Genomic DNA, 16,582 nt, shown 5'->3' with positions numbered 1-16,582 from the left:
CAAGTTTATTTGTTCATTTCTTGCATTTGAAGTACTTCTTGATGACATCCTTTGCCCGACACTCTTCGCCGTGCACACAAAAAGTTATGCACTTTAAAGCAAAATAAAAAATGAAACCTTTATATTGTCTTATTTGAATATTAAAAATAAGTAGAATGATTATTTTTTATTTTTATTTATTTTTTGTTAAACCTCACCTGAGGATATTTTTCCCATTGATTTTTAGAGAGAGTAGAATGGAAGGAGAGAGAGACAGAGAGAGAGAAACATCTGTGTGAGAGAGGGAAACATTGATTGGTTGCCTCCCACAGGCACCCCAAACAGGGCAGGGATGGGACCTGCAATCCAGGTCCATGCCCTTAACCAGGAATCGAACCCACAACCCTTTGGTGCTTGGGCCAATGCTCTCACCACTGAGCCACTCTGGCCAGGGCAGAATGATTATTTTTGTTAAATATTTACATACTAAATCAGCTTTTTAGTCATATCTGGTTCTAGTATTACATCACTAGCATTTTTCTGAAGAATGCCTTTTTTCCCAATGTAGACATATTATTTTTCATAATGTCTACAATTGTTTTAGAAGTTGCACGTTATAGTAATAAAATTGAGATTGACACCTTCAATTAACTCTTTTCTGTAAACCGTAATATTTTTACTTGAGAAACATTACCTCTCTACAAGAACTGAGTGAATTCTGTGAAATGGAGAATATTCTCTATTATAATATTTTTGTATTAAAATGTGTAAGCAATCAACGAAAGTATAAACCTTGATACTGTTCTTTTTTTGGCCTCCATTCAGAGTACCTTTCCTTGACAAACATTTCTGGAAGACAAGATTCATCAAATAAATGATCTCCAGATGTGTTTCTTTTGATGTTTCCCTAACTGGGATGCTACAAAATCAAAGGCACTCCTAATTTTGTTCCATTTCATTGAGCATTATAAAAAGTTTTTCCACAAGTGGATATATTCCAAAGAGCAATTATGGAATTTCAGTATTAAACCTTGGATGTGACTTGAGTGTCTATCATTTAATTTATTCACTTTGCTAGGGTTGAGATGTTTCAGTGTTTTCCTTTTTGCAAGTTTTGTTTTCCAATAATTGTAATTCTCCAAAAGCCTCAATAGCTGAAGATTTCTGGTGCTCCTTGAATTTTTTTTTTTTTTATTTTTATTTTTATCCTCACCCGAGGACATTTTTTGATATTTTGTTCAGATAGAGTGAGAGGGAGAGAGAGAGAGAGAAACATCGACGTGAAAGCGACACATCGAGTGGTTGCCACCCACACGACCCCACCAGGGCTGGGGACAAACTGCAACCAAGGTATGTGCCCTTAGCGGGAACCGAACCCGGGTCTCTCCGGACCGCAGGCCGACGCTCTAACCGCTGAGCCAAACCGGTCAGGGCAAATTTTTTTGATTAAAATTTCTAACTGCTCTTGGAAAAAAAAAAGATGACATAATTTTTGTAGGTTGTATGAGTTTGCTTAAACTTTTATGAAGAGTTTGTCTAATTTTTCACAAACTGCAGACATTTTAAAGAAAGGTTTGTTTGGATTTTTTTTTTTTTTTAACACTGAAATGGTTGCTTAGCAACGGCTTCCTGCATTGCATGATGCTGTTATGATTTCCACCTCCTGGAGAAAAACATCAATAAAATTATTTCTTTGCAAATAAAAAATTTTTTTTTCTAACTACTATTGAACAAATACACCCCAAATACACTCATTTTTTAAAAAGTTAAATACCATTGATAGGACACAGATTGATTTAATAAATATTTTCAATTAATGATGGGCAGTTTAGTGTGGCCATGCTAAAATGTTTTTTTGTTTTTTGAAAAATCAACATCAGCTTCATTACAAAAATTTTGTAGTTTAATACTGGGTATATTCAAAATTTGTAAATTTGAACAAATACAGCTTCTATTTCAATTGGTATAATCAGGTTTTTTTAGTGAAATTATGACTTACATTTACACTTTAACCAATTCAAAGTACATTTCTGCTTTATAATCAATTTTAAAATTAGACATCTTAAATTAGTAAAATATTGTTTTTCTGTGGACACAACATTCCACCAAAATTATACAGTATTATCACAAATGTTTTTATAGTTAATGTCTAACTTTAACACTAAACTTATAGGAAGATTCACAATGTCAGGTATTTCATCTTAAATAAGACAAGTTCTAGGCATTGCTTTGATTTCATGAATTAGTTTTAAAAAAAATCTAACCATTTTTGGATTTGATCTTTCTAGGTGAAGCTTTGATATAACTGTTTATAGAAATCCTTCTGTTTTCATTACCAAACACTTTAAAGCTTTTGCTTCACTTTTTGTACATGAACACAAAATCTTGAAATAAAAAACTGGCAAAGTTGTTTTTTTCTTCCCTGGTTGCTTGAGCATCAACCTTCATTGTGAACCACACAGGAAGTTCATGACTGGGAGGCTCATGACCAACAGACTACTTCAGCGGAAACAAATGGTCACTGACGTCCCTCACTCTGGGAAGGCATCAGTACCTATGGCGGGAATTCAGGAAAAACTAGCCAAAAGGTGTAAGACCACAGCAGATGTCACCTTTGTATTTGGATTCAGAACCCATTTTGGTGGTGTCAAACAACTGGCTTCGGCATGATTTATGATTCCTTGGATGACTCAAAGAAAAGTGAACCAAACGTAGACCTATGAGACATGGCCTGTATGAGAAGAAGACTCAAGTAAACAGCACAAGCAACACAAGAACAGGTGGAAGAAAGTCAGGGGGGCTGCAAAGGCAGTGTTGGTGCTGATGAAATTGAGCTGGAGATTGGACAGCAGAGGAATAGAAATTCTCCAGGGACTTGTGCAGATTTTTCATAAGAGGATTAATAAACTAAGAACTTTAATGTGAAAAAAAATTGGCAAAGTGAGTTTAGAAGAACAATCACCAACTGTAAATGTGTGTGAGCACCTCTACAGCTGCATGTAATAAATTGTAAACCTCAAGTACAGGGTCTCAGAATAGCTATTAATTTTGATGTCCATTGTACTGCTCCTTCCGCAGATTTGTGTTTGGGGATTTTTCACTGGGTTATTGACGTCACTTTGTCCCTCCTGGCTGTGGGGTGGCAGATGCTAACATTCTGTGCAATTTCACATTCATCAACTTACTTGAGAACCGGACATTCAGCGCTTAATATTTTACGAAATGCAAACTTCCGTTTTTGAGCTTATTTCAAAATAAAAAAGCATCACCAGATAATAACATAGTCATTGTAGATGTACATCATGCAAGAAGTGACCAAATCACTATGTTTAGAGTGTCCAGATGAGTCACTATAAGCCTCTAAGGCAGCACTCTAGTCCTCTTCCCTGAAAATATTTTGAAGACCCTAACCCACCTCTCCCGCTGACCCACCAGCTGTGCCTTTGCAGTTCTGTACATCCTCGAGGCCTGAGGCACCCCCTCGCTGGTTAATCCAAGGACACAGGGCATTAGAGTGTGCTCTCACCACCACCAGAGACTGGCGGGGTCTGCTGTCCAGGTAGCTGCTGTTTGAATGCATTTTCTTTTGTAAGCAAATGTCCTGCTCTCCTGAAAAGGAAGTAGTAGTTCTGTTGTGTCTGGAAAGGATTGGGGAAAATAGAAATGGGTCATTGCTGGTTATCCTTTTTTAGAGTGACATTTCTGTTTGCTGCCTGGCTTAGCTCAGGCTGCTATCACAAAGTAGCATATGCTGGGTGGCCTGAACATCAGATATTTCTCATGGTTCTAGAGTCTGGAAGTTCAAGACCAAGGTGCTAGTAGATTCGGTATCTGGTGAGAGCCTGCTTCCTGGTTTGCAGATAGCGGTCTTCTTGTTATGGCCCCAGATGGCCTTACTTTAATGTGTGTGTGCGGTGGGGTTGGGGGGTGCAGGTGGCGGTGGCTCTGATTTCTTCCTCTTAGGAAGGCACTAATCCCATTGTGAGGGCTCCACCCTCATGACCTCATCTAAACCTAATTACTTCTACAAAGCCCCGCTTCCAAATATCACCATCTTGGGAATTAGGACTTCAACATATAACTTTTGTGGGGGACAGAAACCTCAGTCCACAGCACGGGACAAGACCATGGGGGAGACTTGGAAATACAAAATAGAGGGCTACTCAGTCAACCCCAGCTTCTTTAAATGAGACTATTAATAGTAATTCTTCATTAAAGTGAAAATATCAAGGCAAATGTTAAACCAAACAGGATGGTGGGACAATAGACCTAAACCAGGACTGCCCAGGGCCAAAAGGAACCCCAGCCATTATTAGAAAAAAATAACTTTACCTGAAAGGAAGTTTTTACACAGGAACACTAGAGGGCGCTTTAGACTGTAAGAATTCTGCTTTAATTTGCACAAAGTAATACATTCAGTACCAAATTTATGTTAATAAATTTAAATGGTGAATAATTTAAAAACCTTTAAAATAACAACAAAATAGTAAATGGTAAATTCATATCAGGTGATTTTGATATTCCAAGAACATGAAAACATTTAATACAAATGTTTTGGTGTGTTTCCACTCCCCCACCCCCACCCCATGCTCAAAGTTACAACCCTATTTTTTACAAATTGAATTTATTGGGGTGACATAAATAAAATGATATAGGTTTAAGGTGTGCAGTTCTATCATACATCATATGTATATTGTATTGTGGGTTTACCACCCTAAATTCTATTTTTATTTTTCATAAAAAAAAAATTTCAGCTGTGCCTTAGGGTTAAAGAGCAGGTTGCAGTTTGCCTCACTAACTGAGCATTTACTTTTTTCTTGGGGGGATGGTGGGGCAGGGAGTGCTATACAGCCAATTAAAACAATTACAGCATTATTGTTGTTGTTCTTTTTGTTTTTAATTGATTTTAGAGAAGGAGGGAGAGAGAGAGAGAGAGAGAAACATCGATGTGAGAGAGACACATCTATCAGTTTCCTCCTGCACGTGTCCCCAACTGGGGATGGAACCCAAAACCTAGGTATGTGCCCTGACTGCGAATCGAACCTGCAACCTTCATGTGCACAGGATGATGCTCTAACCAACTGAGCCGTACTGGCCAGGGCCAGCATTGTTCTTTTGAGATGAACCTAATGATATTGTTCTACACACACGTGGCACCCATTGTTCTTATAAGTGTTGACAAGTAAGAGTGGATTATTAAGACAGATACTCTAGTGTTTAGGGAAATGGTGTCAACTTTGGAAGAAAATGTTTGACCTGACATCTGACATAGAGCCTGCGGTTCTGTCCCCTCCTCTGTGACTTCGGGCATATTTTATCATTGATCTGGGTGTGTTTGTTAATGAAGTGATGGGGTTGAACTAAATGACTGCTAAGTCTTTTTTAAGTCTGAAATTCCCCAATCCTGACTTCTTGAGTTTTATACTTAACTTTGATTAGTTTTCAATGTACATTTGCATATAGGTGTCATGCCTAGAAATTACCTTCAACTCAAATGATGAAGCCTGGCATACTGTGACATCTGGATCTGAAGAAAGTGGAGAGGTAGGTGGTTCCTATCAAGTTATTTAAAGTGGCTTGTTTTGCATTAGAAACGGATAGCTTTGGTCAACTGCTGGAAAATATCACTCCAGCACTGCTGCCCAACCTCAGACTTCCCTTGAAGCAAAAACGATGGTCAAATGTTTATATTTCATGGTAAATCTCAACAACATGTAATTTTATTTAAAAAACATTTTTTTTTAATTGCTGTTAAAGAGAAAGGAAGGGGAAAGGAGAGAGAGAAACATCCATGAGAGAGAAACATCCATGAGAGAGAACATCAATCAGCTGCCTCCTGCAAGCCCCCCCCTGGGGATTGGGCCCATAACCTGGGCATGTGCCCTGACCAGGAATCAGTCAAAATTGGTGCATGGGTCAGCGCTCAACCAGTGAGCCACACCGGCCAGGCAATAAAGATGTAATTTAAAAAGTGTTTATATTTCATTGACTTTCCGGCTAGGATTCAGACAATATAAAATGTGAGAGGCCAAAAAACATGTGAGATTTTAAATCAAGTCTTATTAGTCTAGTATGAAAACAGATGAGAAAAACTTTTGCCAGATACATATAAGCCCCATCTGCCCTCATATAATTGAGGCCAGACTGTTCAGTGATCTGGTGTTTGATTTAATATTGCTGCTACACAGTTTTTTAACTGCTGAAGAATGCTCTGACATTGTTAACTGAGTTTTCCCTATAAAACAAACATATTGTTGAATGGTGTACGCTTTACATGGGAAAATAAAATGTTAGCAACATTCATGTCTGTCGGAAAGAAAATAATTTGGTTGGTGGAATTGTAGAACTCCTGCGATATACACACAGAAGTGTTTCTAAATTTGTATGCTGTTCAGTCATCTTTTGCATGTGTCTGTGGGAGTGTCTGTGTGTGCACCTGTGTGCATGTTTTGCATATCTTGTATCTGTAGGTGTGTCTCTGGGTGTTCATATTTCAAGTGTCCATTCATTACAGTTAGTAACTTTTGGATGATAACTTGTTGTACATCTCGAAAGTTTCTCCACACTTTATAGTTCCCTGTCTGTGATGGTGAAATAAAAATTAAGGAGATCCCAAAGGGAACTTTCCTATCTTGATAATTTCTTCACGGCTCAAAGGTCTGAACTGAGTCTTGGGAGCAGCAAGCAAGTAGAGGAGGAAAGGCCACAGAGGCTAAACAAAAAGGCAGGGTGAGGCGGGGTCCCGATGGGTCTCACCCCAGGGAACTTGGGCAGGGGGGTGCACAATTTGGAAGTCTGCAAGGAGACCACAAGAGGAAGCCTAAGGAGGTCCGTGTCGGGAGGATCCGATCCGTCTGCTATTCCTCAACCCTGTATGGAGTGCCTAGTTTGTGCCAGGGACTACCACTGGTGAAATAAATGTGGAGGTGTCTTCCCTCAAGCATTTTAAAGATTAGCAGGTAAAACTGATGTAGAAATAAACCATGATAAAATCATAAATGCTAAGAGGGGTGCCATGGGTGCCCCAGGAGTTCAGGATATGGGTGGGCAGGAGAAGACCTCACTGAGGATGCAATGTAGGCAGTGTCTTTGAAGGGAGACAAGGAAGGGTTCCCCTGGTGGACAGCACCTCAAGGTGTGCTTAGAGGGAGCATGAACCCCCATCCTTGTGCAGTGTGATTGGCACGGTCATGTTGGGGAAGGCAGAAATGCCTGTAAGAGATGGACGTCTGGTTCTGTTAACACTCCAAGTCTTTGATGAACAGGCTGGCTTGAATTCAAGACAGTGAATTCTGTTTCTGTTTGTTGTTGTGTCTTAGGGATACTTCATTTATTTAAGGAGTGCAATAATCCCTCAGTCACTTAGCATGTCAGAAACCACACTGGAGGAAGAGAGAGATTAAAGGGGTATCAATTTTTTCACTATTGTTTTTTTTTTCACTTTTATTTATTGATTTGAGAGAGAGAGAGAGAGAGAGAGAGACAGAGAGAGAGACAGAGAGAGAGACAGAGAGAGAGAGAAACATTGATTTGTTGTTTGTTGTTCCACTTACTTATGCATTCATTGGTTGATTCTTGTATATGCTCTGACTGGAGACTGAACCCGAAACCTTGGTGTATTGGGATGATGCTCTAACCAACTGAGCTACCTGGCCAGGGCTGCACTGTAGTTTTTAATGACATTATTTTCAAGATTCTCAGTCAAGACTCTATTAGTTGCAAGTGACTGAAAGTCCACTCAAACTAGACTTTGCAAAAAAGGGAACTTGTGGGTTTATATAATTGAGAAGTCAAGGGGGTGGAGACAGGAATATCTGGACCAGAGTTTCAAATGTTACCCCTTATCTCTGTTCCCCTCTGTTTATAGTTTTGGATCCTACAGTTTAAAAAAACAGTCTCTTTCTTGAGATTCCTAACGTGGTTCGGTTAGCATGTGCCAGATGGCTGCCTGGAATTTTGGCCACTGTAGTACAAGTGGATAAAAAACCGTAGAAAGAATTATAAAATAAAAAGTAAAGACACCCCACCCTGGCCGGTTTGGCTCAGCGGTTAGAGTGTCAGCCTGCGGACTGTAGAGTCCTGGGTTCGGTTCCTGCTAAGGGCATGTGCCTTGGTTGCAGTTTGTCCCCAGCCCTGGTTGGGGTCGTGTGGGTGGCAACCACTTGATATGTCCCTTTTACATTGATCTTTCTCTCTCTCTCTTCCTCCCTCTCTCCTTTCCGCTCTGTCTGAGGATAAATGCAAAAATGTCCTTGGATGAGGATAAAAAAAAAAGTAAGTCACCCCATTCAAACAATGTCATGCATCAGCTTGAGCAATGAAGATTGAGGGTGTTCGATGAACTCAGATAACAACAGGAACAATGCTTGACTTTGAGTGCTCAATACGTGTTAGGTATTTTCCTTAAACCTTTTATGTGTAACATTTAATGTTCATACAAATCCTATGAGCTAGACATTATCTCCACCTTGTGGATGAGGACACTGAGGCACTAGGAGTTGAGACTGCCCAGGGTCATGCACCATTGCACAGAAGTTTGTCTTCCATCCTATGCTGTACAACACAGTTACATGGCATAATAACTAGTGAATAATATCTGGTGAATGAATAACTGTTGTATTACAAAGATACTAAGAACATGATAAAGAAAGGAAGAGGGGAAACTCCATATTTTTCCCAGCGGCTAGCTCAGTCATTTGGTGCATCTGCCCAGCTCTCAAGGGTCCAGCAGAGTCCACTCAAGGTGGGGAATGGACTTGCCTGGGTCACAGCAAAGCTTACCTGGAAATAGTGACTGTGGGTTCAAGGCCACCCATGAGTCAACCCTTGGGAGTTTGGCTCAGGGATAGCATAGGAGAGCAAGGGGAACAAGAACGGGGACCACTTCCTGAGAGAACAGGGAAAACGCAAGGAGACATTGCTTGAGCACCCTCCCGGCTCTGTTCTGTGACAGCCGATCAGGAGCCCTCGAGCCTCTCTGTGTGCCTGCTCTGGGAGCCAGACCTCCTTGGCTGGACCCTGACCAGAGAACACAGTCCCACGCTGAAGTGCCAGGAGTAGAATGGCATCAGGGGCCGGGGAGGTGGGGTGGGGGATGCATGTGTGTGGTTGTCTCCCTTTGCTAATTTTTTCCTCTTTTTTTGTTAATCCTCACTCGAGGATTTATGTATTTATTTTGTAGTTCTATTTTTTTATTTTTTTGAACAAAGTTCATACTGTATCCATGGTGGCTGCACCAGTTTCCCGAGGATATTTTTTCCATTATGTTTTTAGAGAGAGAAGAAGGGAGGGAGGGAGAAACACTTATGTGAGAGAGACACATCGATTGGTTGCCTCCCGCACCCCCCCCCTCCAACTCCCACAACCCCCCCAGGATGAAACCTGCAACCCCAGGTACCTGCCCTTGTCGGGAATCAGACCTGTGACCCTTCGGTCCATGGGCTGACGCTCTAACCACTGAGCAACTGGCCAGGGTATTTTGTTTTGTTGTAAGTTTTAAAATTGTGGTTAAATATACACGACATCAAATGAACCATGTGTAAGGGAACAGTTCGGTGACATTAGTACCTTCACAATGCCATGCAGCCACCGCCACCATCTACAGGCAGACCTTGTTTTGTTGCATTTCTCTTTATTGAGCGTCACAGATGCAGCAGTTTTTACAAAGTAAAGGCAAGACCATCCACCAGCAAAAAATTTAAGACTTGCTTTATTGTGGTGGTCTGGAACCAAACCTACAGTATCTCCGAGGTATGCCAGTTGTCTAGAACTTTTCCATCATTTCACATAGAAAGTCCCCATTCCTCCTCTCCCCAGCCCCTGGCAACCTCTAGTCTCGTTCTGTCTCAGTGAACTTGCCTACACTGGGCACCTCATATAAGTGGAATCATACAGTTATTTGTCCTTTTGTAACAAGCTTCTTTCATGTAGCATAATGTGCTCAAGGTTCATCCATGTCGTAGCATGTGTTAGAATTTCATTTCTTTGTTAAAGTTGAAGACGGGAGGAGATGGCATGAGGTGGTCTGGGCTTGCCCTCTGTGGGGGGCTGGGAGAAAGCAGCCCAGAGCTGCGGTCCCCCTGCCCTTGAGGGAGCTCCCAGTCGGCACCTGGCTGCTTCCTTGTCACTTTCCAAGCTAGCCAGTGTTGTGATGGATGGGGCTACAGAGAAACAAACGTCTCACCCCCAACCTAGCCCCAGATTCCTTCTCCGTATTACCTAAAATACAGGGACTAGGAGATTGACTTGGTTTCCCAGCGAGAGCACACGGAGTTGAGAGGGGAAGACCCGTCAGTTGTTCCCACTTTGATGTGGGTTCGTGTCATTGGTTCATTCTCCAGCACTCCTGGGTGAACTAGGCGAGTAGGAATTATGGAGCTGGAGTGCACAGGAGAGTAAGGCTGAAGCTTTGGAGATACATGAGCTTATTCAGCTATCATCTGAGTTCCAGGCACCTGGGGAGGAGGAAGGAGAGAAGAACCTGGAATCCAGAGGAGAGCAAAGGAGCCAGTCCTGCTCGTGCCAGTCTTAACAGGGACTAGGTGGCCCACCGCCATGGCCCACCCAGCAGCTGTCATGTAAAACATGTAAGGGCCCCAGCCCACCTGGAGTCTTGAAAGGGCATGGGGAGAGCTGTGTTTGCAGTTTCCTCTCCTCCCTCCTTTGCAGATTTTCTGGTGCTGGAGCCATGAAGAAGTTTCCGAGGCTGACTCTGGGTCAAGCAGTGCAAAACAGAAGTTCTTTGTGGAGACAGTTTATGTTCTTTTCAGCTGTACTCACACGTTCACTTCCAGCTCTCAGATCTTGTGGCCATGGCTGTGTCAAGGCTTCCGCGTGGGCTCACACACGTGGACACTCCTTCTTCCATCTCAGCGCTGTTCGAGCTTAGCACTGGATTGGAGGGTGGAAAGGTGGCTAGCAGTGACCGGATGAAGTGCATGCAGAGTCGGGAGACAGGAAGGAGGTTTCTAGGTCTGTGTCGTTGACCTAATTCTGTATTATGTTTTCAGTGTTGTTGACCTCATTTTGCATTACGTTTTCATTGAGTTGATTATTTTTATATCATTTCCTGGTAAGGGAATTACTTTCTCTACTTTCAATTTTTCCATGTCCCATTTTCTACTTCCTTACCACATTTTTTATGCACTTGAAAATTCCCTGCTTAAGCTTGTTCTTGTTCTTTTAAGGCTTGTTCTTTTAAGGCATGATTGCCTGCTTAGTATTCAAACAGCGGCGTTGCTGCTGATATTATAAACACCGCGGTGTTACACCTGACTCATATGAGGAATAAGTTAACATTTACTGTCAAGTCTTTAAAGGAGCCATGTTCTTCACACTTTAATAGTTAATGTGCCAACTTAATCTTTTTGCTTTAATCACCCTCCTTGTATTTTCTGAGTCTCTTGATTGCATTATTTTGTCTTGTGCTTGATTTAATCTCATGTCATTTTGCACCGTAACATGCCATACAGGCGTGTAGCCTAGGACAACGGGGTACGTCACAGCTCAGGTGTGTAGTAGGCCACACTAGCTAGGTTTGTGCAGGTACACTCTGTGATGTTCACACAACAAAGAAATCACCTAACGACACACCTCTCAGGATATATTCCTGTTGTTAAATGGCGCCTGACTGTTTATGTGTGTGAAACCTATATTAAATGTAAATAAATATACTTAGCAACCCTTTAAGGAATAATTCCCCCTTCTCCATAAAAGGCTACCTTTATTTTACAAGAAGTGATGAAATTTATATATTGTAAGAAATACAATTTTAAATGTAATGTCAGTAGGTTTTTGCGCATTAAATATGCAATACGATATTTATGTTTCCCTTTTTTTCTGTTATTGAAGAGAAAAGGGACTTCCATGGAGGAAGTGGGAGAAAAGGTTTTAGGTCTCAGCCCTTGGGTTTGCCTGTATTTCTTCGCTGTAGCTGCCTTGTATTATCTGCATCAATTGCTGTAATTATATAGTTCATCTTTTCAGTGGCCTCAACTAGCCTGGTTTAAAATCGGATTAAAACAAAACAAAACTTTCTTTTTCTTGTGTGTCCAAACCGGTAATTTAGACTGCTCTGAACTTTTAAAAGAATGCTTAGCCAGTTCTTTTTCCAACCACAATTTGATTTAATTTCCTTAAAAAGCAAGAAAATTGTGCCACAGTCAAAGATCCTAGAGTTAGTTGTTTAGGAGCCATTTCAGATGACGGGGAAATTAAGTGGACCACCATGTACTATTTTCTTTTATAAGCACAGTTGGCCCTCGAACTGTACGGGGTCTAGCGATGCTGGCCTCCCACACAGTCAAAAATTCACATACAGCTTTTGACTCCCCCAAACTGAACTACTAATAGCCTACTGATGACATAAACAGTCGATTAACACATATTGTGTAGTACATACTGTATTTTTACAACAAAGTAAGCAAGAGGAAAGGAAATGTTATTAAGAAAATCATCAGAAAGAGAAAATATTTATTTTTAAAAAATCTGTGTATAAGTGGACCGGCACAGTTCAAACCCGTGTGTTCAGGGTCAGAAGTAATAGAAGTAGGGCTGGGAAAAACGGGTGAGTCTTATCAGCTCAGAGGGAGAGTTGCAAGGGTGGGATTCTTCATTTTTACCTTCGCATTTCAGTAGGTCTTTGTTTTTATGTGGACTCTTCTCCCTCCCTCATTTCTTTTCATTTTTTAAAAAAATACAGGCATTATTGCCCTGGCCATTGTGGCTCAGTGGTTGGAGCATTGGCCTGAGTACCAAACGGTCGCAGGTTTGATTCCCAGTCAAGGGCACGTACCTGAGTTGCAGGTTCAATCCCCGGCCTGGTCGAGGAGCGTGTGGGAAGCAATCAATCTATATGTTTCTCTCACATCAGTGTTTCTTTCTCTCTCTCTCTCCCTTCCACTCTCTCTAAAAAATCAATGGAAAAAATATCCTTGGGTAAGGATTAACGACGACGACAACAAAACAGGCATTCAAAGAATAGGTAATATTTGCATGCCCTTTAAGCTCTGGAAAGCTGTTTTCTTTGGGTTTAGCTCACTGGGTCCATTTCGTTCTGCTGTGCTTCCACACTGTATTCATCAGAAGAACGTTCAGTGGAATGAAGCAGGCAGAGGTATTCAATTATCTCAAGTTCCTTCTTGAGTCATTTCAGCTGCAGAGTTTCTCTTACTTCTGCGACTCAGAAAATGAGGGGGCTTCAGAAGCAGGGACTCCCCAAGCTGAGAGCGCTCCACATTCTGCAAAGTAAACTTTCTTCCACTTCCCTGTCTAAGTTCGCCATCTGAGTTATGATGTGGTCCGTGCTGAAGGGAGCGGCTCTGGCGTAAGCAACTGTGAGAGGGAAACTTAGGTCTGGTTCCACAGCCGAGAAAAGGAGAACATAATGATGTCAACTTGGCGGTTCTTACTAAATAGAGGAACAGGGCTTGGTTCAGGTATGTATATGATTTATAAAAGAGGAACTCTGGAGCGGTAATTAAGACTAGAGCCATTGGCATTCGACAAACCTGGTTCGAAATCTGGCTCAGCCATTGACTAGCCCGATGACGATCTAAGTAAGGGGTGTTCATCTGTAAAGATAATACTGTACATAATGTTTAGGGGATATTGTGGAACTAAAATAACTGTTGTGACGTCTAGCACAAGGTAAGTTCTCAGCAAAGGAGTTATTTATTCATAAGTGTATTTATTCACAAATATTTTGTCATGTGCATCCCAAGAGAAACAAACATTACAAATTTCTTTGTGGCTGTCTAATTGAAATAAGAATGATGGGTTTTGTCTTCAGTATTAAAGGTGCTCACAGACAAGGTAAATTGACAAATACTGATGTAACTGGAGGCAATTTTCCTGCCTCCTGCCTTGTGAACTCCTGTTTGTCCTTTATAAAGAGCTGGGTAGTTCTTTGTAACCTTCCTCGATCTGCTAGGTGGCTCTTACCTCTGTGTTTCCTTTGCAGGACCTGGCGTAGATATTACTTGGACTGAAATAGATTGGATTAATGAAATAAAAAACCATGTAGAACACAGGGCCATGCGGAAGACGACCATTTCTCATTGTACAGCCTTGTTCTTGATCGCAGGACCCCAGTCTCAGCTTAGCACCAGATGGCACATCACACTTGATGCTGCTCAGGACCACGGTGGTCACTGCAGATGAACCACGTGGTGTGATGCAGCTGCCAACAGGTGTCAGGTTGCGCAAGGCTCCACAAGTGGATTGGCTGTCCTTTGGGATGTGAACAGCCAGGTCATTCAACCTACTGGAAGTGGCAAGATTGCCGTTGTGACAGTGGGGAAGAAGGGCTCAGAGACAAGCTTAGGAATCGTGCTCTGGTGTCATGGTTTTCCTAGTGAGACTGTTCGAGTTTTCAACCTGTCAGTAGGGGTATCTCTTTACCGGTAGCCTCTATTGAGACACAGGTTTACTTTTCTGTCCTTCGGTGTCCTTCTAGAGAAAATGGGAATAAGTTATTCCAGTATGGTGGCAGTCAAAAATAACACTGACAGTTACATCTTGAAATATGAAAAATATCTATGTTTGAGCCATCCTTAGACACTGCCACATCGCTGCATAGGGTGCACTTTAAGTGCTGATTCCTTTCTAGTAACGTCGGTATTCTTGAGGGGGTGATATAGTTTAAATATATGTTCTTCTGTCTGTTGTACTTCTTTACTGTCCATTCAGTAAGTCTAGATTTCTTATCTTATTCAAGGATTGACTTAAAGCTCCTCTTTTCCTGACCATGACCTATCAAGTGTAGGACAGTAAGAGTGGCCTGCCATGGGTGAACCCAATGAGGGGTGCCTTGTCTGTGCCTAGTTATAAAACAAAACCAATAAACGTTGGTCTGCTTTTTAATATCACCACGAGATGACAATTCGAAACAAATGTCAATGATAAAATACTTCCCTGAAAAAACTCTTCTGTTGGCCCAAGTTCTAAGTCCTGCTGTGGTTACTGTTGAGTTTTAATAATATATAGTTAAGCTATAAATGAGCACATTTGTATTACTTATAAACATTGTTTCCATATGGAAGTTAATTTGGAGACTCACTTAACCACTGAAATATATATATATAAATATATATATTCACTTTTTTTTTTTTCTTATCCTCACCTGAGGACATTTTTTTATTTTTTTGTTCAGATAGAGTGGAAGGGAGAGAGAGGAAGAGAGAGAGAGAGAGACATCGACGTGAAAGGGACACATCGAGTGGCTGCCACCCACACAACCCAACCAGGGCCGGGGACAAACTGCAACCGAGGTACATTTCCTTAGTGGGAATCGAACCCGGGTCTCTCTGGACCGCAGGCCAACGCTCTAACCACTGAACTAAGCCGGCCAGGGCTATATATTCACTTTTTAAAAAATGTATTGGAGTAACATTGGTTAATGCCATTAAAAAAATGAACATTTCTTCTCTCACACAGTATCACAGTATCTGAGGGTCAGTATCTGGGAGCAGCTTTGGGACTAGAGTCTGGGTCAGCCTCTTCCATGAGGCTGCAGCAAAGGTGCTGCTGCAGCTTCAGACATTGGAAGGCTGTTGGTTGGAGGCCTCAGTTCCTAACTGTCTAGGCCTCTCCCCGGGGCTGACCAGCATGGTTTCTGGCTTTCCCCAATGTGAGTAATCCACAGACATCCCTTTTGAGAATAAATTCCTGCAAGTTCAGAATTGTTTGAGCTCCCTCCAGGTGTAGTTTGAGTCTCTGACCCTCGTGGAACTGTACGTTTCTATGTTTAAACAGAAGATTTGAAATAAACAATGAAAGTGCAGTGATCGTGCAGATGAAGAAATCTACCTCCTTCAATTCTGTCACTGTCGGTGACCATGTGGGGTTTTTTTTTTGTGTTTAAAATTTGAAACGGTGAAACAGTGCAAATTGTAAGGGGTGCAATTGTTACTTGTAAGTGTAAATTGTAGTTTACACATGGCATTTTCTTGAATTTGAATAGCATCATTGTTTTTCTTTCTAAATCCTTGTTTAAAATTAAAGAAGGCACAAGAAAATACAATATTACATCAGTATAATTTAGTAATTACCATAAACAGTAACTTTTTCAGATATTTCCTTTTTATTGAAATTAGCTTATTCAGTTACTCTAATAGGCCAGTCTATAGATGTTTTTTTTCTCTCTCTCTTTAACCCCAAAATACATTAAAATAATTAAAAGGTATTGGTCTGTTACTTTTCTCCCTTTTAAAAAATTTTGCCCAGCTGGTGTGGCTCAGTGGTTGAGTGTCGACCGATGCACCAGGAGGTCGCCGGTTTGATTCTTGGTCAGGGCACATGACCAAGTTGTGGGCCCAATCCCCAGTGCATGCAGGAGGCAGCCAATCAGTATTCTCTCTAGTCAATGTTTCTATCTCTCTCTCCTTCTCCCTTCCTCTCTCTCCAAAATCAATAAAGAAAAAAATTAAAAATATTTAATTTATTCAGGTGATATTGGTTAATAAAATTATATAGGTTTCAGGTGTACAGTTCTATAATACATCATCTGTACGTTGTATTGTGTGTTCACTACCTCAAGTTCTCCTTTTTTTGAATGGCAATCTTTTTTATTTTCATTTTTATCCTTTATCTTTTTTAGTTGGTA

The 16,582-nt window shown here is 41.2% G+C and overlaps 1 protein-coding gene across 3 annotated transcripts in view; it reads left to right on the top strand.

The window, feature by feature from the left end:
* Positions 1-16,582, top strand: part of RNF144B (ring finger protein 144B) — a 151,505-nt gene that overhangs the window by 31,965 nt on the left and 102,958 nt on the right. For all 3 annotated transcript variants that reach the window (XM_036255233.1, XM_036255231.1, XM_036255222.1), the window contains exon 3: positions 5,443-5,523. The gene's annotated coding sequence lies outside the window, so the exon portion shown is untranslated. The remainder of the gene's footprint in view (positions 1-5,442; positions 5,524-16,582) is intronic.

The sequence above is a fragment of the Molossus molossus genome, unplaced genomic scaffold (genome assembly GCF_014108415.1).
Source record: "Molossus molossus isolate mMolMol1 unplaced genomic scaffold, mMolMol1.p scaffold_m16_p_12, whole genome shotgun sequence".
Classification (NCBI taxonomy): domain Eukaryota; kingdom Metazoa; phylum Chordata; class Mammalia; order Chiroptera; family Molossidae; genus Molossus; species Molossus molossus.
The sequence above is the reverse complement of the archived record's forward strand: the minus strand, read 5'-3'. Positions and strand labels throughout refer to the sequence as shown.